General features: G+C 52.8%; 1 protein-coding gene across 1 annotated transcript in view; it reads right to left on the reverse strand.

Annotated features, from left to right (window-relative positions):
• The window catches only part of tektl1 (tektin like 1), a 69,748-nt gene that overhangs the window by 42,726 nt on the left and 4,583 nt on the right, over window positions 1-22,439 (reverse strand). The window lies entirely within an intron of this gene.

Consider the following 22,439-nt stretch of genomic DNA (forward strand, 5'->3'; position numbering starts at 1 on the left):
CCAGCTCACTATACTCTCTCCCCCAGCTCCCGGTACTCACTCTGCTCCAGCACCCAGTACTCTCTCTCTCCCAGCTCCCTGTACTCTCTCACCCAGCTCACGATACTCTCTTTCTCTCTCTCTCTCTCCCCCTGCTCCCGGTACTCTGCCTCTCTTTCCCTCAGCTCCTGATTCTCTCCCAGCCCCCTGTACTCTCTTCCCCTGGTCCCGGTACTTACTCACTCTCTCTCTCTCTCTTTCTCTCTCCCCCCCAGCTTCTGGTACTCTCCCTCTCTTTCTCTCTCCCTCTCTTGCCTAGCTCCAGGTACTCTCCCTCTTTCTCCCTGAGCTCCTGCTACTCTGCCCCAGCTCCCAGTACTCTCTCTCTCTCTTCCAGCTCACTATACTATCTCCCCCAGCTCCCTGTACTCTCTCTCTCTCTCTCCCAGCTCACTATACTATCTCCCCCAGCTCCCTGTACACTCTCTCTCAGCTCACTGTACTCTCTCCCCCAGCTCCCAGTACTCTCTCTTTCTTCCGGCTCTCGGTACTCTGTCTGCCCCAACTCACAGTACTCTCACTCTCTCCCAAATCCTGCCATTCTCTCCCCCAGCTCCCGGTACCATCTCTCTCCCAGCTCCCGTTACCATCTCTCTCTCCCTCTGCTCCCGGTACTCTCTCTCTCTCCCAGTTCCCAGTACTCTCTCTCCCAGTTCCCAGTACTCTCTCTCTCTCCCTCTGCTCCCGGTACCATCTCTCTCCCTGCCCCCGGTACTCTCTCTACTACAGCTCTCGGTACTCTCTCCCCCTGAGCTCTTGGCACAGGCTCTCCCAACTCCCGGTACTCACTTCTCCGCATTTCCCAGTACTCTCCCCGCGGCTCCCAATATTCTCTCTTTCTCCCTGCTCTCAGTGCTCTCTCTGCCCCTGCTCCCAGTACTCTCTCTCACCCAGCACACAGTACTCTCTCTCTCAGCTCCCGATACCCTCTCTCCCAGCTCCCGGTACTCTCTCTCCCTCAGTTCTCGGCACTCCCTTTCCCAGTTCCCAGTACTCTCTCTCACTCCCAGCTCCCGGTACTCTCCCAGCTCTCGGTACTCTCTCCCGCAGCTCACAGTACTCTCTCCTAATGCTCCCAATACTCTCCCCCCTGGCTCCCAGTACTCTCTCTTTCTCCCAGCTCCTGGTTCTCACAGTGTGTCCCAGCTGACAGTACTCGCTCTCTCTCCCAGCTCACGGCACTATCTCCCCCAGCTCCCTGTACTATCTCCCCCAGCTCCCTGTACTCTCTCTCCCAGCTCCCAGTACTGTCTCTCTCCCAGGTCCTGGTACTCTCTCGATAGCCCAGGTCCCGGTACTCTCTCCCAGCTCACGATACATTCTCTCGCCCAGGTCCCAGTACTCTCTCTTCCCCAGCTCTCGGTCCTCTCTCGGTCACCCATCTCCCTGCACTCTCCCTCTCCCAGCTCCCGGTACTCTCTCTCTCTCTCTCTCTCTATCCCCTCAGCTCCCAGTACTCTATCACTCTTCCATCCAGCTCCCAGTACTCTCTTTCTCCCGAGCTTCCGGTTCGCTCTCTCCCAGCTCCCGGTACTCTCTTTCTCCCAACACCCAGTACTCTCTCTCTCTCCCAGCTCCTAGTACTCCCTCTCCCACAGCTTCCGGTACTCTCTTTCTCCCAATACCCAATACTCTCTCTCTCTCCCATTACCCTGTACTCTCTCTCCCTCCAGCTCCCAGTACTCTCTCTCTCCCAGCTCCTGGTACTCTCTCTCCCCCAGCTCCGAGTACTCTCTCTCCCCCAGCTCCGAGTACTCTCTCTCCCCCAGCTCCAAGTAATCTCTCTCCCCCAACTCCCAGTACTCTCTCTCCCCAGCTTCCAGTATTCTCTCTCCCTCAGCTACCAGTCCACTCTCTCCCCCAACTCGCGGTACTCTCTCTCCCCCCACAACTCCCAGTATTCTCTCTCCCTCAGCTTCCAGTATTCTGTCTCCCCCAAGCTACCAGTCCACTCTCTCCCCCAACTTGCGGTACTCTCTCTCCCCCCCCCAACTCCCGGTACATTCTCTCTCCCAACTACCGGTACTCTCTCTCCCCCCAGCTCCTGGTCCCTCTCTCCCAGCTCTCCGTACCCACGCTCCCTCAGTTCTCAGCACACCCTCTCCCAGATTCCGGTACACTCTCTCTCCTAACTCCGGGAAATCTCTCTCCCGCAGCTCCGAGTACTCTCTCTGCCTGCTCCCAGTACTCTCTCTCCCAGCTCCCAGTACTCTCTCTCTCTCCCTCTGCTCCCGGTACTCTCTCTGTCTCCCAGTTCCCAGTACTCCCTCTCCCACAGCTCTCGGTACTCTCTCTCTCTCTCTCTCTCCCTCTGCTCCCGATACTCTTTCCCTCAACTCCCGGTACCTTCTCTCCCACAGCTCCCAGTACTTTCTCTTTCTCGCCCAGCTCCCTGTACTTTCACTGCCCCGGCTCCCTGTACTCTCCCTCTCTCCCAGCACCCGGTACTCTGTCACTCTCAGCTCCCGGTACTCTCTCCCCCAGGTCCCGGTACATTCTCTCTCTCTCTCTCTCTCTCTCTGTCTCTCCCAAGGCTCCTGATACTCTCTCTCCCCCAGCTCCTGGTACTCTCCCTCTCTTTCCCTCTCTCTCTCCCCCAGCTCCTGGTACTCTGCCTCTTTCTTCTCCAGCTCCTGGTACTCTCTCTGCCCCATCTCCCAGTACTCTCTCTCTCTCTCCCAGCTCACTATACCCTCTCCCCCAGCTCCCGGTACTCTCTGTCTCCCAACACCCAGTACTCTCTCTCCCCCCCAGCTCCTGGTACCCTCCCTCCCAAAGCTCCCGGTACTCTCTTTCTCACAACAGCCAGTACTCTCTCTCACCCCAGCTCCCAGTACTCTCCCTCTTTCTACCCCAGCTCCTGGTACTCTCTCTGCCCCAGTTTTCAGTACTCAGTCTCTCTCCCAGCTCCCTGTACTCTCTCTCTCCCCCAGCTCCCTGTACTCTCTCCCCCAGCTCCCTGTACTCTCTCCCCCAGCTCCCTGTTATCTCTCTCTCCCAGCTCCCGGTGCTGTCTCCCTCCCAGCTCCTGGTGCTCTCTCTCTCTCTCCCCCAGCTGCCTGTACTCTCTCTCTCTCTCTCCCCCAGCTGCCTGTACTCTCTCTCTCTCTCCCCCAGCTCCCTGTACTCTCTCTCTCCCAGCTCCCTGTACTCTCTCTCTCCCAGCTCCCTGTACTCTCTCTCTCCCAGCTTCCTGTACTCACTCTCTCCCAGCTCCCTGTACTCTCTCTCCCCCAGCTCCCTGTACTCTCTCCCCCAGCTCCCTGTACTCTCTGTCTCCCCCAGCTCCCTGTACTCTCTCTCTCCCCAAGCTACCTGTACTGTCTCCCCCCAGCTCCCTGTACTCTCTCTTTCCCAGCTCCCGGTGCTGTCTCCCTCCCAGCTCCTGGTGCTCTCTCTCTCTCTCTCTCTCTCCCGATACTCTCTCCCCCAGCTCCCAGTACTTTCTCTCTGCTCCAGTTCCCGGTACTCTCTGTCTCTCCCCCCAGCTCCCTGTACTTTCTCTCCATCTCTCTTCCCCAGTTCCTGGTACTCTCTGTCTCTCCCCCCAGCTCCCAATACTCTCTCCCCCAGCTCCATGTACTCTCTCTCTCCCAGCACCCGGTACTCTCTCTCCCCCAGCTCCCTGTACTCTCTCACACAGCTCTTGGTACTCTCTTTCTCTCTCTCTTCCCCAGCTCCCGGTAGTCTCTCTGCCCCAGCTCCCAGTACTTTCTCTGTCTCCCGGCTCCTTGTACTCTCTGTCTCCGAGCTCCCAGCAATCTCTCTCTCTCTCTCTCTCACCCAGCTCCCAGTACTTTCTCTCTCCCACAGCTCCCGGTATTACTTTCTCTCAACACCCGGTACTCTCTCTCGCCCCAGCTCCTGCTACTCTCTCTCCCCCAGCTCTCGGTACTCTCTCTCTCTCTCCCTTTGCTCCCGGTACTCTCTCCTCCAACTCCCGGCACTCTCCCTTTCTCGCCCAGCTTCCTGTACTCTCTCTGCCCCGGCTCCCTGTACTCTCTGTCTCTCTCCCAGCACCCGGTACTCTGTCTCTCCCAGCTCCCGGTACTCTCTCCCCCAGGTCCCGGTACTTACTCTCTCCCTCTCTCTGTCTCTCCCAGAGCTCCTCGTACTCTCTCTCCCCCAGATCCTGGTACTCTCCCTCTCTTTCTCTCTCTCTCTCTCTCTCCCCCAGCTCCCAGTATTCTCCCTCTTTCTCTCCCAGCTCCTGGTACTCTCTCTGCTCCAGAACCCAGTACTCTCTCTCTCTTCCAGCTGCCTGTACTCTCTCCCCTAGCTCTCTGTACTCTCTCTCTCTCTCTCCCAGCTCACTATACTCTCTCCTCCAGCTCCTGGTACTCTCTCTGCCCCAGCACCCAGTACTCACTCTCTCCCCCAGCTGCCTGTACTCTCTCCCCTACCTCCCTGTACTCTCTCTCTCTCTCTCTCTCTCCCAGCTCACTATACTCTCTCCCCCAGCTCCTGGTACTCTCTCTCTCCCAGCTGCCTGTACTCTCTCCCCTAGCTCCCTGTACTCTCTCTCTCCCAGCTCAATATGCTCTCTCCCCCAGCTCCCAGGACTCACTCTGCTCCAGCACCCAGTACTCTCTCTCTCTCTCTCTCTCTCCCAGCTCCCTGTACTCTCTCACCCAGCTCACTATACTCTCTTTCTCTCTCTCTCTCTCTCTCTCTCTCCCCCTGCTCCCGGTACTCTGCCTCTCTTTCCCTCAGCTCCTGATACTCTCTCCTCCAGCTCCCTGTACTGTCTCTCTCCCAGCCCGCTGTACTCTCTCCCCCTGGTCCCGGTACTTACTCACTCTCTCTCTCTCTCCCCCCCCCCAGCTTCTGGTACTCTCCCTCTCTTTCTCTCTCTCTCTCGCCCAGCTCCAGGTACTCTACCTCTTTCTCCCCGAGCTCCTGCTACTCTGCCCCAGCTCCCAGTACTCTCTCTCTCTCTCCCAGCTCACTATACTATCTCCCCCAGCTCCCCGTACTCTCTCTCTCAGCTCACTATACTCTCTCCCCCAGCTCCCAGTACTCTCTCTCTCTCTCCCAGCTCACTATACTATCTCCCCCAGCTCCCTGTACTCTCTCTCCCAGCTCACTATACTATCTCCCCCAGCTCCCTGTACTCTCTCTCTCAGCTCACTATACTCTCTCCCCCAGATCCCAGTACTCTCTCTTTCTTCCGGCTCTCGGTACTCTGTCTGCCCCAACTCACAGTACTCTCACTCTCTCCCAAATCCTGGCATTCTCTTCCCCAGCTCCCTGTACTCTCTCTCTCCCAGCTCCCGGTACCATCTCTCTCCCAGCTCCCGGTACCATCTCTCTCCCAGCTCCCGGTACCATCTCTCTCTCCCTCTGCTCCCGGTACTCTCTCTGTCTCCCAGATCCCAGTACTCTCTCTCCCAGCTCCCAGTACTCTCTCTCTCTCCCTCTGCTCCCGGTACCATCTCTCTCCCTGCCCCCGGTACTCTCTCTACCACAGCTCTCGGTACTCTGTCCCCCTGAGCTCTTGGCACAGGCTCTCCCAACTCCCGGTACTCTCTCTCCCTCAGTTCTCGGCACACCCTTTCCCAGCTCCCAGTACTCTCTCTCACTCCCAGCTCCCGGTACTCTCCCAGCTCTCGGTACTCTCTCTCGCAGCTCACAGTACTCTCTCCGAATGCTCCCAGTACTCTTCCCCCCTGGCTCCCAGTACTCTCTCTTTCTCCCAGCTCCTGGTTCTCACAGTGTGTCCTAGCTGACAGTACTCGCTCTCTCTCCCAGCTCACGGCACTATCTCCCCCAGCTCCCTGTACTCTCTCCCCCAGCTCCCTGTACTCTCTCCCTCCCAGCTCCCGGTGTTCTCTCTGTCTCCCTCTCCCACAGTTCCTGGTACTCTCTCTCCCTGAGCTCTCTGTACGTTCTCTCTCTCTGTCTCCCCAAGCTCCTGGTACTCTCACTACCCCAGCTCCCTGTACTCTCTCTCTCCCAACTCTCTGTACTCTCTCCCCCAGCTCCCCATACTCTCTTTCTCCCAACTCCCAGTACTCTCTCTCCCACAACTCCCAGTACTCTCTCTTGCCCAGCTCCCAGTACTCTCTCTTGCACAGCTTTCGGTACTCTCCCTCTCTCTATCACTCAGCTCCCGGTACTCTCACTGTCTCCCCCAGATCCTGGTACTCTCTCTCTCTCCCAGCTCCCAGTACTCTCTCTCACTCCCAGCTACCGGTACTCTCCCAGCTCTCGGTCCTCTCTCTCCCAGCTCACAGTGCTCTCTCCTAATGCTCCCAGTACTCTCCCCCCTGGCTCTTGATACACTCTCTTTCTCCAAGCTCCTGGTTCTCACAGTGTGTCCCAGCTGACAGTATTTGCTCTCTCTCCCAGCTCACGGCACTATCTCCCCCAGCTCCCTGTACTATCTCCCCCAGCTCCCTGTACTATCTCCCCCAGCTCCCTGTACTCTCTCTCCCAGCTCCCAGTACTGTCTCTCTCCCAGTTCCAGGTACTCTCTCTATAGCCCAGGTCCCGGTACTCTCTCCCAGCTCACGATACACTTTCTCGCCCAGGTCCCAGTACTCTCTCTTCCCCAGCTCTCGGTCCTCTCTCTGTCACCCATCTCCCTGCACTCTCCCTCTCCCAGCTCCCGGTACTCTCTCTCTCTCTCTCTCTCTCTATCCCTCAGCTCCCAGTACTCTATCACTCTTCCATCCAGCTCCCAGTACTCTCTTTCTCCCGAGCTCCCGGTACTCTCTCTCCCAGCTCCCGGTACTCTCTCTCCCAGCTCCCGGTACTCTCTTTCTCCCAACACCCAGTACTCTCTCTCCCAGCTCCTCGTACTCCTTCTCCCACAGCTTCCGGTACTCTCTTTCTCCCAACACCCAATACTCTCTCTCTCTCCCATTACCCTGTACTCTCTCTCCCTCCAGCTCCCAGTACTCTCTTTCTCCCAGCTCCCGGTACTCTCTCTCCCCTGAGCTTCCGGTTCCTTCTCTCCCAGCTCCTGGTACTCTCTCTCCCAGCTCCCGGTACTCTCTTTCTCCCAACACCCAGTACTCTCTCTCACTCCCAGCTCCCAGTACTCCCTCTCCCACAGCTTCCAGTACTCTCTTTCTCCCAGCTCTCGGTACTCTCTCCCAACTCCCAGTACTCTCTCTCTCCCTCAGCTGACGGTACTCTCTCTGACTCCCAGCTCCTGGTACTCTCTCTCTCTCTCCATCAGCTCCCAGTTCTCCATTACCCACCATCCAGCTCGCAGTACTTTCTTTCTCCCCAGCTCCCAGTACTCTCTACCCCTTAGCTCCTGGTACTCTCTCTGCCCCAGCTTCCAGTACTCGCTCTCTCTCTCCCCCAGCTCCCGGCATTCTCTCCCCCAGCCCCTGGTACTCTCTCTGCTCCAGCTCCCAGTTCTCTCTCTCTTCCACAACTCCCAGTACTCACTCTGCCCCAGCTCCCTGGACTCTCTCGCTCTCTCTCAACTCCCAGTATTCTCTGTCCACGCTCCCGGTACTCTCTCTCTCCCAGCACCCTGTACTCTCTCTCTCTCTCTCTCTTCCCCTCAGCTTGCAGTACTCTCTCTCCCAGTTCCCAGTACTCTCTCTCCCAGCTCCCAGTACTCTCTCTCCCAGCTCCCAGTACTCTCTCTCTCTCAGCTCCCAGCACTCTCTCTCTCCCATCTCGCAGTACTTTCTCTCTCACCTCCCGATACTCTCTCCCCCAGCTCCCAATACATTCTCACGGCCAGGTCCCGGTATTCTCTCTCCCCCTGCTCCCAGAACTCTCTCTCCCCCAGCTCTCAGAGCTCTCTCTCTCTCTCCCAGCTCCTGGTACTCTCTCTCTCCCAGCTCCCAGTACCCTCCCTCCCTCAGCTCTTGGCACACCCTCTCGCAGCTTCCAGTACTCTCTTTCTCTTTCCCAGCTCCCAGTACTCTCTCTGCCTGCTCCCAGTACTCTTCCCACGGGTTCCCAGTACTCTCTCTTCCTGCTCCCAGTACTCTTCCCACTGGCTCCCAGTACTCTCTCTTTCTCCCAGCTCCCAGTACTCACTATGTCCCAGCTCACAGTACTCTCTCTCTCCCCCAGCTCCCGGCCCTCTCTCCCCCAGCTCCCGGCCCTCTCTCCCCCAGCTCCCGGCCCTCTGTCTCCCCCAGCTCCCGGCCCTCTGTCTCCCCCAGCTCCCGGCCCTCTGTCTCCCCCAGCTCCCGGCCCTCTGTCTCCCCCAGCTCCCGGCCCTCTGTCTCCCCCAGCTCCCGGCCCTCTGTCTCCCCCAGCTCCCGGCCCTCTGTCTCCCCCAGCTCCCGGCCCTCTGTCTCCCCCAGCTCCCGGCCCTCTGTCTCCCCCAGCTCCCGGCCCTCTGTCTCCCCCAGCTCCCGGCCCTCTGTCTCCCCCAGCTCCCGGTACTCTGTCTCCCCCAGCTCCCGGTACTCTGTCTCCCCCAGCTCCCGGTACTCTGTCTCCCCCAGCTCCCGGTACTCTGTCTCCCCCAGCGCTCGGTACTCTTTTTCTCTCCCAGCTCCCGGTACTCTCCCTCCCCTGGCTCCCAGTTATCTCTCCTTCTCCCAGCTCTCGGTACTCTCTCTCCCTCAGCTCCCAGTACTCTCTTTCTCCCAACACCTGGTACTCACTCTCCCAGCTCCCGGTACTCTCTCTCTCCCAGCTCCCGCTACCCACTCTCCCTCAGCTATTGGCACACTCCCAATTCCTGGTACTCTCTCTCCCCCAGCTCCTGGTACTCTCCCTCTCTTTCTCCCTCTCTCTTCCCCAGCTCTCGGTCCTCTCTCTGTCACCCATCTCCCTGCACTCTCCCTCTCCCAGCTCCCGGTACTCTCTCTCTCTCTCTCTCTATCCCTCAGCTCCCAGTACTCTATCACTCTTCCATCCAGCTCCCAGTACTCTCTTTCTCCCGAGCTTCCAGTTCGCTCTCTCCCAGCTCCCGGTACTCTCTCTCCCAGCTCCCGGTACTCTCTTTCTCCCAACACCCACTACTCTCTCTCTCTCCCAGCTCCTAGTACTCCCTCTCCCACAGCTTCCAGTACTCTCTTTCTCCCAACACCCAATACTCTCTCTCCCATTACCCTGTACTCTCTCTCCCTCCAGCTCCCAGTACTCTCTTTCTCCCAGCTCCCGGTACTCTCTCTCCCCTGAGCTTCCGGTTCCCTCTCTCCCAGCTCCTGGTACTCTCTCTCCCAGCTCCTGGTACTCTCTCTCCCAGCTCCTGGTACTCTCTTTCTCCCAACACCCAGTACTCTCTCTCCCAGCTCCCAGTACTCCCTCTCCCACAGCTTCCGGTACTCTCTTTCTCCCAACACCTAATACTCTCTCTCCCCCGAGCTTCTGGTACTCTCTCCCTGCTCCTGGTACTCTCGCTCTCCCAGCTCCCTCTACCCTCTCTCCCTCAGCTCTCGGCACACCCTCTCCAAGCTGCCAGTACTCTCTCTCTTCCAACTCCCGGTTCTCTTTCCGGCAGCTCCCAGTTTTCTCTCCCTCTCCCAGCTCCCAGCACTCTGTCTCCCAGCTCCTGGTACTCTCTCTCTCTCCCATCACTCTCTCCCCCCTCAGCTCCCAGTAATTTCTCTCTCCCAGCGCCCGATACTCTCCCAGCTCCCGGTAGTCTCTCTCCGCCTGATTCCAGTTCTCTACCCCCTGGCTCCCAGGTCTCTCTCTCTCTCTCCCAGCTCCCGGTACTCTCTCTTTCCCAGCTCCCGGTGCTCTCTCTCCCTCAGCTCGCGGCATGCCCCCTTGCAGCTCCTATTACTCTCTCTCTCTCACCGCTCCCGGTACTCTCTCAGCTACCGGTACTCTCTCCTCCTGCTCTCAGTACTCTCCCCATTGGCTCCTAGTACTCTCTCTTTCTCCCAGCTCCCAGTACTCACTATGTCCCAGCTCGCAGTACTCTCTCTCTCTCCCAGCTCACGGCCCTTTCTCCCCCAGCTCCCATACTCTCTCTTTCCCATCTCCCGGTACTCTCTCTCCCCCAGCTCTTGGTACTCTTTCTCTCTCCCAGCTGCTGGTACTCTCTGTCTTTCTCTCTCTCTCCCAGCTCCCGGTACTCTCTCCCCCCTCAGCTCCCAGTACTCTCTCTCCCAGCTCCCAGTGCTCTCTCCCCCAGCTCCCAGTATTCTACCTCTCAGCACCTGGTAACCTCTCTCCCAGCTCCCGATACCTTCTTCCCCAGTTCCCGTACTCTCTCTCTCTCTCTCTCCCCCACTTCCCTGTATTCTTTCTCTCTCCCCTAGCTCCTGGTACTCTTCCCCAGCCGGGACTCTATCTCCCAGCTCGTGGTACTTTCTCTCCCCCAGCTCCCAGTATTCTCTCTACCAGCTCCCTGTACCCTCTCCCCCAGCTCCCAATACTCTCTCTATCTCCCCCAGATCCCAGTATCTTCCCCAGCCGGTGTTCTTTCCCCCAGTTCCCGGTATTCTGTCTCTCACCTAGGTCCAGGTACTCACTCTCCACAACCTCCTGGTACTCTCACCGCCAGATCTCATTACCCTCCCTCCCCCAGCTCCTGGTACTCTCTCTCTCTCCCCCAGCTCCCGGTTCTCTCTGCCCCAGCTCCCGGTTCTCTCTGCCCCAGCTCCCGGTTCTCTCTGCCCCAGCTGCCGGTTCTGACGCCCCTGGCTGCCGGTTCTCTCTCATCGGCTCCCTGTTCTCTCTGCCCCAGCTCCCGGTTCTCACTCCCCTGGCTGCCGGTTCTCTTCACCCTGGTTGACGGTTCTCTCCACCTTGGTTGACAGTTCTCTCAGCCCTGGCTGCCGGTTCTCTCAGCCCTGGCTGCCGGTTCTCTCTGCCCTGGTGGCCGGTTCTCTGAGCCCTGTCTGTCGGTTCTCTCAGCCCTGTCTGCCAGTTCTCTCTGCCCTGGTTGCCGGGTCTGTCAGCCCTGTCTGCCGGAACGTCCCCTGTCCCTGCAGCAGTCCTGGTGCCTGGCTGACCTCACGACTCTCTGTCAAAAGTGGATTGTTGTTGTGTTCGGTGCTGGAATTGACCTACGTCACAATAAGGGGAGACGGGCCTTTTCTGAGATAGCTTGTTTCCATGGATACCGATACTCGTCAACAATGGTGAAATAGAAAGAGGAGTGTTTGGTCAGGGAGAATGGGGGGAAGCTGGGTATCCGAGGAGAGGATGGTTAACCAGGGGAGGGCTAGTTACTAGGGAAGGACCTGAGTAACTAGGGAGGGACTGGTATCGAGGTGAGGGGCTGAGTGACCAGGGAGGAGATGGCATCTAGTGGAGCAGCAGGGTAACCAGAAGAGAGACTGGTATATAGTGGAGGGGCTGGGTAACCAGGGCAGGGCCTGGTTTCTAGGGGAGGGTCTTGGTAACCAGAGGAAGAGCTGGTATGTAGGGAAGCAGCTGGTATCTACGGAAGTGGTTAGATAATTAGGGAAGGGGCTGGGTAATCAGGGGAGGGTCTGGGATCTAGGGGAAGGGGCTGGGTAATCAGGGGAGGGTCTGGGATCTAGGGGAAGGGACTGGGTAATCAGGGGAGGGATTGGTATCTAGGGAAGCAGCTGGGAAACCTGGGAAGAGGATGAGTAACCAGGGGAGGGTCTGGGTAACCAGGGAGTGGTTGGTATCTAGTGGAGGGGCTGGGTAACCAGGGGAGTGGTTGGTATCTATGGAAATGGGCTGGCATCTAAGGGAGGGGCTGAGTAACCAAGAAAGGGGCTGGTATCTAGAGAAGGGGATGGTTTCTAGGGAAGGGTTTGGTTTCTAGGGGAGGGGCTAGGTATCCAGGAAAGGGTTGGGTAACCAGGGAAGAAAATTATATCTAGTGGAACAATAGAGTAACCAGGAGAGGGGCTGATATCTAGGGAAGGGTTTGGGTAACAGGGGAGGGGCTTGTCTCGGGGAGGGGTTTGGTATCTATGGAAGATGCTGGTATCTAGTGAAGGGGTTGGATAACCAGGGGAGGGGGCTGGGTAGCCAGGGGAGAGGGCTGGATAACCAGGGAAGGGGCTGAGTAATCAGGGAAGGGTCTGGGAGCTAGGGGAGGGGCTAGGTAACCAGGGGTGGGGCTACTATCTAGGGGTGGGGCTGTGTGCCTATGGGACTGACTACATTACTGTGGGAGGGACTGGGTATCTTGGAGGGGTGGGGTGGGGTGGGGTGGGGTGGTTTATTAGTTAACTAGAGAGGGGGTAAAAATAATGTGGGTTCATAAATATGTGTCACCAATAAGGAACTCAGGAGATTGGTGAGAATGTGACCCAGCCATAATATTGTTTCCAGTCCCTGATACCTCAAATGCTGCCTGATTCCAACCTCTGGTTCCAAGTGTCCTAAATCTCTTGCGTTTAATCTTATATCTACATCCCTTCATTCGAGACCCCTCAGCCACTGGAAACAGGCTGCTTCTATCTACCCTGTCCCACTACTTCATAAATTTCAAGTAGCTCTGTCGAATCTCCCCGATACCTCCTCCGCTCTCATAAAAAGACATCCAATTTTTCTTCACGCTTACATCACCCCACGGCAGGCTGCATATCGATTCAATGCATACCCTTTAATGTCGTAAAATCCTTGCCATGGTGTGGAGCCCGAAACTGTAGACAGTACTCTGACTCGGGTTTTGTATCGTGCATCATTATATCTCACATTTTACCTTCCAGGCCCCTTGCTATAAAACCCAGGATGCTATGAAATGTTCTTTTGTAAATTCCTTCGGCAGCAGAGATGGGGAAGAGTTAGGGCCAGAGTTTGACAATGTTTCAGTAGCTTTGTTGACAGATCAAACATGAGAGTGGAAGCTGAACTCGGCGGTGAGCAGTACATCAGAAGCTTGGGCACATTTATCTGGTCTGATACCTCAGTGCCGTACTGAGGGAGTGCTGCATTGACAAAGGTGCCGTTCTTCTAGGTGAGACGTTAAACCACGGGCCCCCTCTGTCCTCTCAGGTGGACATTAAAGATCCTGCAGTGTTATGGCCAAGCAAAGTGGGGACTTCTCTCAGTGTCCTGGCCAATGTTCCTCCTCCATTCAACAGTGTCAAAAATAGATGCCCGGGTCATTTATCTCAGCACTGACTGTGGGATCCTGCTGTGCGCAAATTGGCTACTGTGTTTGCCTAGATAGAAGAGGAAAGTCAATAGTAATGAGCAGGATCTTCACTGAAGGATGTTTGTGAACCAGTAAGGATGGTTTTACAAAAGGCAGGATTTTATTTTGCTGTTGCAAGCTGACAACAACCAGATTTATTGGGCTCATTTCCACAACTTTCTGTGGCAGGATTCAAATTGACAGCATGTATGTTGCTGGTCCAATACCATAACCATAATACAGTGCCAGCTGTGGCTCAGTGGGTAGCATGCCTGCCTCTAAGCCAGAAGGTAGGGGGTTCAAGTTGCATTCGAGAGGCTCTTGTAGATGGATATAAAAGGTCAGGTGGTACTATTTTGAAGTAGAGCAGGGGAGTTATCCCCGGTGCACTGGCCAATACTTATCCCTCAACCAACATCACTAAAACAAACCTCAAACTGGGCAGCCCCCGGTCAATAAGGTTCTGTCCCGCCACAGTCTACCTGCTTCAATGGGTGCTTGGAGCTCAGGGTCATTGCCCGAAAGGTGGACTGAAACACTGCACCAAACAACACGAGAAAAGGAAAGAAGGTACCAGCCCTTTGCTTTGCAAGCTGGAACGTCAGAACTATGTGTCCTGGCCTGTCGGAAGACCTTACACAAATCAACGATTCTCGGAAGACCGCCATCATCAACAACGAGCTCAGTAGACTCAATGTAGACATTGCAGCACTTCAGGAGACACGCCTCCCTGCGAGTGGATCTCTAGCAGAGCAAGACTACACCTTCTTCTGGCAGGGTAGGGATCCTGAAGAACCAAGACAGCATGGAGTGGGCTTCGCCATCAGAAACTCCTTGCTCAGCATGATAGAGCCTCCCTCAAATGGCTCGGAACGCATACTGTCCATCCGACTGCTGACCACCTCTGGTCCAGTACACCTACTCAGCATCTATGCTCCAACACTCTGCTCCCCACCTGAAGCTAAAGATCAGTTCTATGAGGAACTCCATAACATCATTAGCAGCATCCCCAACACCGAACACCTATTCCTGCTGGGGGACTTTAATGCCAGGGTTGGGGCCGACCATGACTCATGGCCCTCCTGCCTTGGGCGCTATGGCGTTGGAAGGATGAATGAGAACGGGCAGAGACTGCTTGAGCTGTGTACCTATCATAACCTCTGCATCACCAACTCGTTCTTTCACACTAAACCCTGTCACCAGGTTTCATGGAGGCACCCAAGATCGCGTCGTTGGCACCAGCTAGATCTCATTGTCACAAGGCGAGCCTCCTTAAACAGTGTTCAAATCACACGCAGCTTCCATAGTGCGGACTGCGACATCGACCACTCCCTGGTGTGCAGCAAGGTTAGACTCAGACCAAAGAAGTTGCATCATTCCAAGCAGAAGGGCCACCCGTGCATCAACACAAGCAGAATTTCTCACCCACAGCTGTTACAAAAATTTCTAAATTCACTTGTAACAGCCCTTCAAAACACTCCCACAGGGGACGCTGAGACCAAGTGGGCCCACATCAGAGACACCATCTATGAGTCAGCTTTGACCACCTACGGCAAAAGTGCGAAGAGAAGTGCAGACTGGTTTCAATCTCACAATGAAGAGCTGGAACCTGTCATAGCCGCTAAGCGCATTGCACTGTTGAACTACAAGAAAGCCCCCAGCGAGTTAACATCCGTAGCTCTTAAAGCAGCCAGAAGCACTTCACAAAGAACAGCCAGGCGCTGCGCAAACGACTACTGGCAACACCTATGCAGTCATATTCAGCTGGCCTCAGACACCGGAAACATCAGAGGAATGTATGATGGCATTAAGAGAGCCCTTGGGCCAACCATCAAGAAGATCGTCCCCCTCAAATCTAAATCAGGGGACATAATCACTGACCAACGTAAACAAATGGACCGCTGGGTTGAGCACTACCTAGAACTGTACTCCAGAGAGAATGTTGTCACTGAGACTGCCCTCAATGCAGCCCAGCCTCTACCAGTCATGGATGAGCTGGACATACAGCCAACAAAATCGGAACTCAGTGATGCCATTGATTCTCTAGCCAGCGGAAAAGCCCCTGGGAAGGACAGCATTACCCCTGAAATAATCAAGAGTGCCAAGCCTGCCATACTCTCAGCACTACATGAACTGCTATGCCTGTGCTGGGACGAGGGAGCAGTACCTCAGGACATGCGCGATGCCAATATCATCACCCTCGATAAAAACAAAGGTGACCGCAGTGACTGCAACAACTACCATGGAATCTCCCTGCTCAGCATAGTGGGGAAAGTCTTTGCTCGAGTCACTCTAAACAGGCTCCAGAAGCTGGCCGAGCGCGTCTACCCTGAGGCACAGCGTGGCTTTCGTGCAGAGAGATGCTGTTCTCCCTTCGTCAGATACAGGAGAAATGCCGTGAACAACAGATGCCCCTCTACATTGCTTTCATTGATCTCACCAAAGCCTTTGACCTCATCAGCAGACGTGGTCTCTTCAGACTACTAGAAAAGACTGGATGCCCTCCAAAGTTACTAAGTATCATCACCTCCTTCCATGACAATATGAAAGGCACAATTCAACATGGTGGCTCCTCATCAGACCCCTTTCCTATCCTGAGTAGCCTGAAACAGGGCTGTGTTCTCGCACCCACACTTTTTGGGATTTTCTTCTCCCTGCTGCTTTCACATGCGTTCAAGTCCTCTGAAGAAGGAATTTTCCTCCACACAAGATCAGGGGGAAGGTTGTTCAACCTTGCCCGTCTTAAGAGCGAAGTCCAAAGTACGGAAAGTCCTCATCAGGGAACTCCTCTTTGCTGACGATGCTGCTTTAACATCTCACACTGAAGAGTGCCTGCAGAGTCTCATCGAGAGGTTTGCGGCTGCCTGCAATGAATTTGGCCTAACCATCAGCCTCAAGAAAACGAACATCATGGGGCAGGACGTCAGAAATGCTCCATCCATCAATATTGGCGACCACGCTCTGGAAGTGGTTCAAGAGTTCACCTACCTAGGCTCAACTATCACCAGTAACCTGTCTCTAGATGCAGAAATCAACAAGCGCATGGGAAAGGCTTCCACTGCTATGTCCAGACTGGCCAAGAGAGTGTGGGAAAATGGCGCACTGACACGGAACACAAAAGTCCGAGTGTATCAAGCCTGTGTCCTCAGTACCTTGCTCTATGGCAGCGAGGCCTGGACAACGTATGTCAGCCAAGAGCGACGTCTCAATTCATTCCATCTTCGCTGCCTCCGAAGAATACTTGGCATCAGGTGGCAGGACCGTATCTCCAACACAGAAGTCCTCAAGGTGGCCAACATCCCCAGCTTATACACACTACTGAGTCAGCGGCGCTTGAGATGGCTTGGCCATGTGAGCCGCATGGAAGATGGCAGGATCCCCAAAGACGCATTGTACAGCGAGCTCGCCACTGGTATCAGACCCACCGGCCATCCATGTCTCCGCTTTAAAGACGTCTGCAAACGTGCCATGAAGTCCTGTGACATTGATCGCAAGTCGTGGGAGTCAGTTGGCAGCGTTCGCCAGAGCTGGCGGGCAGCCATAAAGGCGGGGCTAAAGTGTGGCGAGTCGAAGAGACTTAGCAGTTGGCAGGAAAAAAGACAGAGGCGCAAGGAGAGAGCCAACTGTGTAACAGCCCCGACAAACAAATTTTTCTGCAGCACCTGTGGAAGAGCCTGTCACTCTAGAATTGGCCTTTATAGCCACTCCAGGCGCTGCTCCACACACCACTGACCACCTCCAGGCGCTTACCCATTGTCTCTCGAGACAAGGAGGCCAAAGAAGATGCTCATTATCACATTGCTGTTTGTGGGAGCTTGCTGTGCGCACATTGGCTTTTGTGTTCGCCACCAGTGACTGTACTCCTAAAGTATTTCATGGGTTTTAAAGCGCTTTGAGACATGAAAGGCGCTGTATAAATGAAAATCTTTTTATCATACCCAGCTGCTGGATTTGAATTTCCAGCCCATTCATTTCACTTTTGTAAGTAAACTCATTGACCCTGCACTCTCAGAGTCAAAGCATAACACTGATTTGCTGCAGAACTGCAGATGTTACACCCTTGTCCAAAAAAGCGTGTAAAGACAAGCCCAGCAACTGGAGGCCAGTCACATTAATCTCATTGGTGGTAAAGCTTTTAGAAATGATAATTCAGGATAAACTCAGTAGTCACTTGGACAAATGTGGATTAATTAAGAAAAGCCAGCATGGACTTGTTAAGGGCAAATCGTGTTTAACTAATTTGCATGAATTTTTTGATGAGATAACAGAGAGGGTTAATGAAGGTAATGCAGTTGATGTGGTGTGCATACACTTCCAAAAGGCATTTGATACAGTGCCACAAAACAGGCTAGTCAACAAAATTACAGCTCATGAATTAAAGGGACAATAGCAGCATGGATGCGAAATTGGCTGAGTGACAGGAAACAGAGAGTAATTGTGAACGGTTCTTTTTTAAACTGGAGGAAAGTACATCGTGGGTTTCCCCAGGGGGGATATATATTACTTAATATATACTAATGACCTAGATTTGAGTGTACAGGGCACAATTTCAAAATTTGCGGATGACACAAACTTGGAAATATTGTGAACTGTGAGGAGGATAGTGTAAAACTTCGAGAGGACATGGACAGGCTGGTGGAATGGGCGGACAGGTAGCAGATGCAACTTAACACAGAGAAGTGTGAAGTGATTCATTTTGGTGGGAAGAACAAGGAGAGGCCATATAAAATAAAGGGAACAACTCTAAAGTGCATGCTGGAGCAGAGGGACCTGGGGGTATATGTGCACAAAGCACTGAAGGTGGCAGGACAGGTTGAGAAAGAGGTTAATAATAGGGGATCCTGGGCTTTATAAATAGGAGCATAGAGTATAGGAACAAGGAAGTTATGACAAACCTGTATAAACCACTGGTGCAGACTCAACTGGAGTATTGTGCCCAGTTTTAGGCACCACAGTTTAAGAAAGATGTGAAGACATTAGGTGCAGAAAAGATTCACAAGAATGGTTCCAGTGATGTGGAATTTCAGTTACGCGGATAGATTGGAGAAACCGTGGCTGTTCCCCTTGGAGAAGAGAAGGTTGAGAAGAGATTTGATGGAGGTGTTCAAAATGATGAGGAGTCTGGATAGAATGGATAGGGAGAAACTGCTCCCATTGGCAGAAGTGTTGAGAACCAGAGGACACTGATTTAAGGTAACTGGCAAAAGAAGCAAAGGCAGTCAGTTTAACATCTGTGGTGGATAAAGTTTTAAAACAATAATCCGGGGAAAAAAATCAACAGGCACTTGGAAAGGTTTGAGTTTATTCGGGAGGGTCAACACAGATTTGTAAAAGGCAGATCATGCTTGACTAATCTAATTGATTTTTTTGATGAAGTAACAGAGAAGGTTAATAAAGCAAAAGCAATGAATGTTGTCTATATGGATTTTAAGAAAGACTTTGACAAAATCCCACATAAAAGGCTGGTTACCAAAATTGAGCCTCATGGAATAGGAAGGTCAGTGTTAAGTTGGATAAAGAAAACTGGCTTAAGGACAGAAAACAGCGAGTGGTGGTAAAGAGTTGTTTTTCAGACCGGAGGATGGTAACACCAGTGTTCCCCAAGATTCAGTGCTAGGAATGCTGCTTTTTTGATAATATAAATGACTTGGATATTGGAATACAAAGTAAAATTTCATAATTTGCCGATGGTACCAATGTTGGAGTGGCAGTGAGGATGATACCAATCAACTTCAACAGGACATAGATAGGCTAGCAGAATGGGCAGACAAGTGGCAGATGGAATTTAATACAGAGAAGTGTGAGATGATGCATTTTGGCAAAAGAAATAGGGAGAGGCAATATAACTTAAATGATGCAGTTCTAAAGAGTGTACAGGGACAGAAGGGCATCAGGAGGTCATGTGCGTCGATCTTTAAAGGTGACAGGACATATTGAGAGAGTAGTTAGCAAAGCATATGGGATCTTGGGGTTCATAATAGAGGTTTGGAGTACAAAATCAGGGGATGTTATACTGAACCTTTATAAAGCTCTGGTTGGGCCCTCACTGGAGTATTGCATCCAGTTCTGGTCACCACACTTTCGGAAGGATGTGAAGGGTCCTTGAGAGGGTGCAGAGGAGATTTACCGGAATGGTTCCAGGGATGAGGGATTCCAGCTACAAGATTATGTTGGAGAAGCTGGGGTTTGTTCCACTTGGAGCAAGGGAGATTGAGGGCAGATTTGAGAGGTGTGCGAGATTCTGACAGGTCTGGATAGGGTAGATAAAGACAAGCTGTTCGCATTAGCTGATGGTACAAGGACTAGGGGACACAGATTAAAGGTTTTGGGCAAGAAGTGCAGTGAGGAAGAACTTTTTTTACGCAGTGGGTGGTAATGACCTGGAACTCGCTGCCCACCAGGGTGGTGGAAGCGGAGACGATCGATGAACAAAGAACAAAGAAAATTACAGCAGAGGAACAGGCCCTTCGGCCCTCCAAGCCTGCGCCGATCCAGATCCTCTATCTAAACATGTCGCCTATTTTCTAAGGGTCTGTATCTCTTTGCTTCCTGCCCATTCATGTGTCTGTCTAGATACATCTTAAAAGACGCTATCGTGCCCGCGTCTACCACCTCCGCTGGCAACGCGTTCCAGGTGCCCACCACCCTCTGCGTAAAGAACTTTCCACGCATATCCCCCCTAAACTTTTCCCCTCTCACTTTGAACTCGTGACCCCTAGTAATTGAATCCCCCACTCTGGGAAAAAGCTTCTTGCTATCCACCCTGTCTATACCTCTCATGATTTTGTACCTCAATCAGGTCCCCCCTCAACCTCCGTCTTTCTAATGAAAATAATCCTAATCTACTCAACCTCTCTTCATAGCTAGCGCCCTCCATACCAGGCAACATCCTGGTGAACCTCTTCTGCACCCTCTCCAAAGCATCTACATCCTTTTGGTAATATGGCGACCAGAACTGCACGCAGTATTCCAAATGTGGCCGAACCAAAGTCTTATACAACTGTAACATGACCTGCCAACTCTTGTACTCAATACCCCGTCCGATGAAGGAAAGCATGCCGTATGCCTTCTTGACCACTCTATTGACCTGCGTTGCCACCTTCAGGGAACAATGGACCTGAACACCCAAATCTCTCTGTACATCAATTTTCCCCAGGACTTTTCCATTTATTGTATAGTTCACTCTTGAATTGGATCTTCCAAAATGCATCACCTTGCATTTGCCCGGATTGAACTCCATCTGCCATTTCTCTGCCCAACTCTCCAATCTATCTATATTCTGCTGTATTCTCTGACAGTCCCCTTCACTATCTGCTACTCCACCAATCTTAGTGTCGTCTGCAAACTTGCTAATCAGACCACCTATACTTTCCTCCAAATCATTTATGTATATCACAAACAACAGTGGTCCCAGCACGGATCCCTGTGGAACACCACTGGTCACACGTCTCCATTTTGAGAAACTCCCTTCCACTGCTACTCTCTGTCTCCTGTTGCCAAGCCAGTTCTTTATCCATCTAGCTAGTACACCCTGGACCCCATGCGCATTCACTTTCTCCATCAACCTACCATGGGGAACCTTATCAAACGCCTTACTGAAGTCCATGTATATGACATCTACAGCCCTTCCCTCATCAATCAACTTTGTCACTTCCTCAAAGAATTCTATTAAGTTGGTAAGACATGACCATCCCTGCACAAAACCATGTTGCCTATCACTGATAAGCCCATTTTCTTCCAAATGGGAATAGATACTATCCCTCAGTATCTTCTCCAGCAGCTTCCCTACCACTGACGTCAGGCTCACCGCTCTATAATTACCTGGATTATCCCTGCTACCCTTCTTAAACAAGGGGACAACATTAGCAATTCTCCAGTCCTCTGGGACCTCACCCGTGTTTAAGGATGTTGCAAAGATATCTGTTAAGGCCCCAGCTATTTCCTCTCTCGCTTCCCTCAGTAACCTGGGATAGATCCTATCCGGACCTGGGGACTTGTCCACCTTAATGCCTTTTAGAATACCCTTCACTTCCTCCCTCCTTATGCCGACTTGACCTAGAATAATCAAACATCTGTCCCTAACCTCAACATCCGTCATGTCCCTCTCCTCGGTGAATACCGATGCAAAATACTCGTTTAGAATCTCACCCATTTTCTCTGACTCCACGCATAACTCTCCTCCTTTGTCCTTGAGTGGGCCAATCCTTTCTCTAGTTACCCTCTTGCTCCTTATATATGAATAAAAGGCTTTGGGATTTTCCTTAACCCTGTTTGCTAAAGATATTTCATGACCCCTTTTAGCCCTCTTAATTCCTCGTTTCAGATTGGTCCTACATTCCCGATATTCTTCCAAAGCTTCGTCTTTCTTCAGCCGCCTAGTCCTTATGTATGCTTCCTTTTTCCTCTTAGCTAGTCTCACAATTTCACCTGTCATCCATGGTTCCCTAATCTTGCCATTTTTATCCCTCATTTTCACAGGAACATGTCTCTCCTGCATGCTAATCAACCTCTCTTTAAAAGCCTCCCACATATCAAATGTGGATTTATCTTCAAACAGCTGCTCCCAATCCACATTCCCCAGCTCCTGCTGAATTTTGGTATAGTTGGCCTTCCCCCAATTTAGCACTCTTCCTTTAGGACCACTCTCGTCTTTGTCCATGAGTATTCTAAAACTTACAGAATTGTGATCACTATTCCCAAAGTAGTCCCCTACTGAAACTTCAACCACCTGGCCGGGCTCATTCCCCAACACCGGGTCCAGTATGGCCCCTTCCCGAGTTGGACTATTTACATACTGCTCCAGAAAACCCTCCTGGATGCTCCTTACAAATTCTGCTCCATCTAGACGTCTAACACTAAGTGAATCCCAGTCAATGTTGGGAAAATTAAAATCTCCTATCACCACCACCCTGTTGCTCCTACATCTTTCCATAATCTGTTTACATATTTGTACCTCTATCTCACGCTCGCTGTTGGGAGGCCTGTAGTACAGCCCCAACATTGTTACCGCACCCTTCCTATTCCTGAGTTCTGCCCATATTGCCTCACTGCTCGAGTCCTCCATAGTGCCCTCCTTCACCACAGCTGTGATATCCTCTTTGACCAGTAATGCAACTCCTCCACCCCTTTTACCTCCCTCTCTATCCCGCCTGAAGCATCGATATCCTGGGATATTTAGTTGCCAATCGTGCCCTTCCCTCAACCAAGTCTCAGTAATAGCAATAACATCATACTCCCAGGTACTAACCCAAGCCCTAAGTTCATCTGCCTTACCTACTACACTTCTTGCATTAATACAAATGCACCTCAGACCACCAGTCCCTTTGCGTTCATCATCTGCTCCCTGTCTACTCTTTTCCTTAGTCACTCTGACTTCATTATCTAGTTCCTTACA

The sequence above is a fragment of the Heterodontus francisci genome, chromosome 29 (assembly GCF_036365525.1).
Source record: "Heterodontus francisci isolate sHetFra1 chromosome 29, sHetFra1.hap1, whole genome shotgun sequence".
In the NCBI taxonomy this organism is placed as follows: domain Eukaryota; kingdom Metazoa; phylum Chordata; class Chondrichthyes; order Heterodontiformes; family Heterodontidae; genus Heterodontus; species Heterodontus francisci.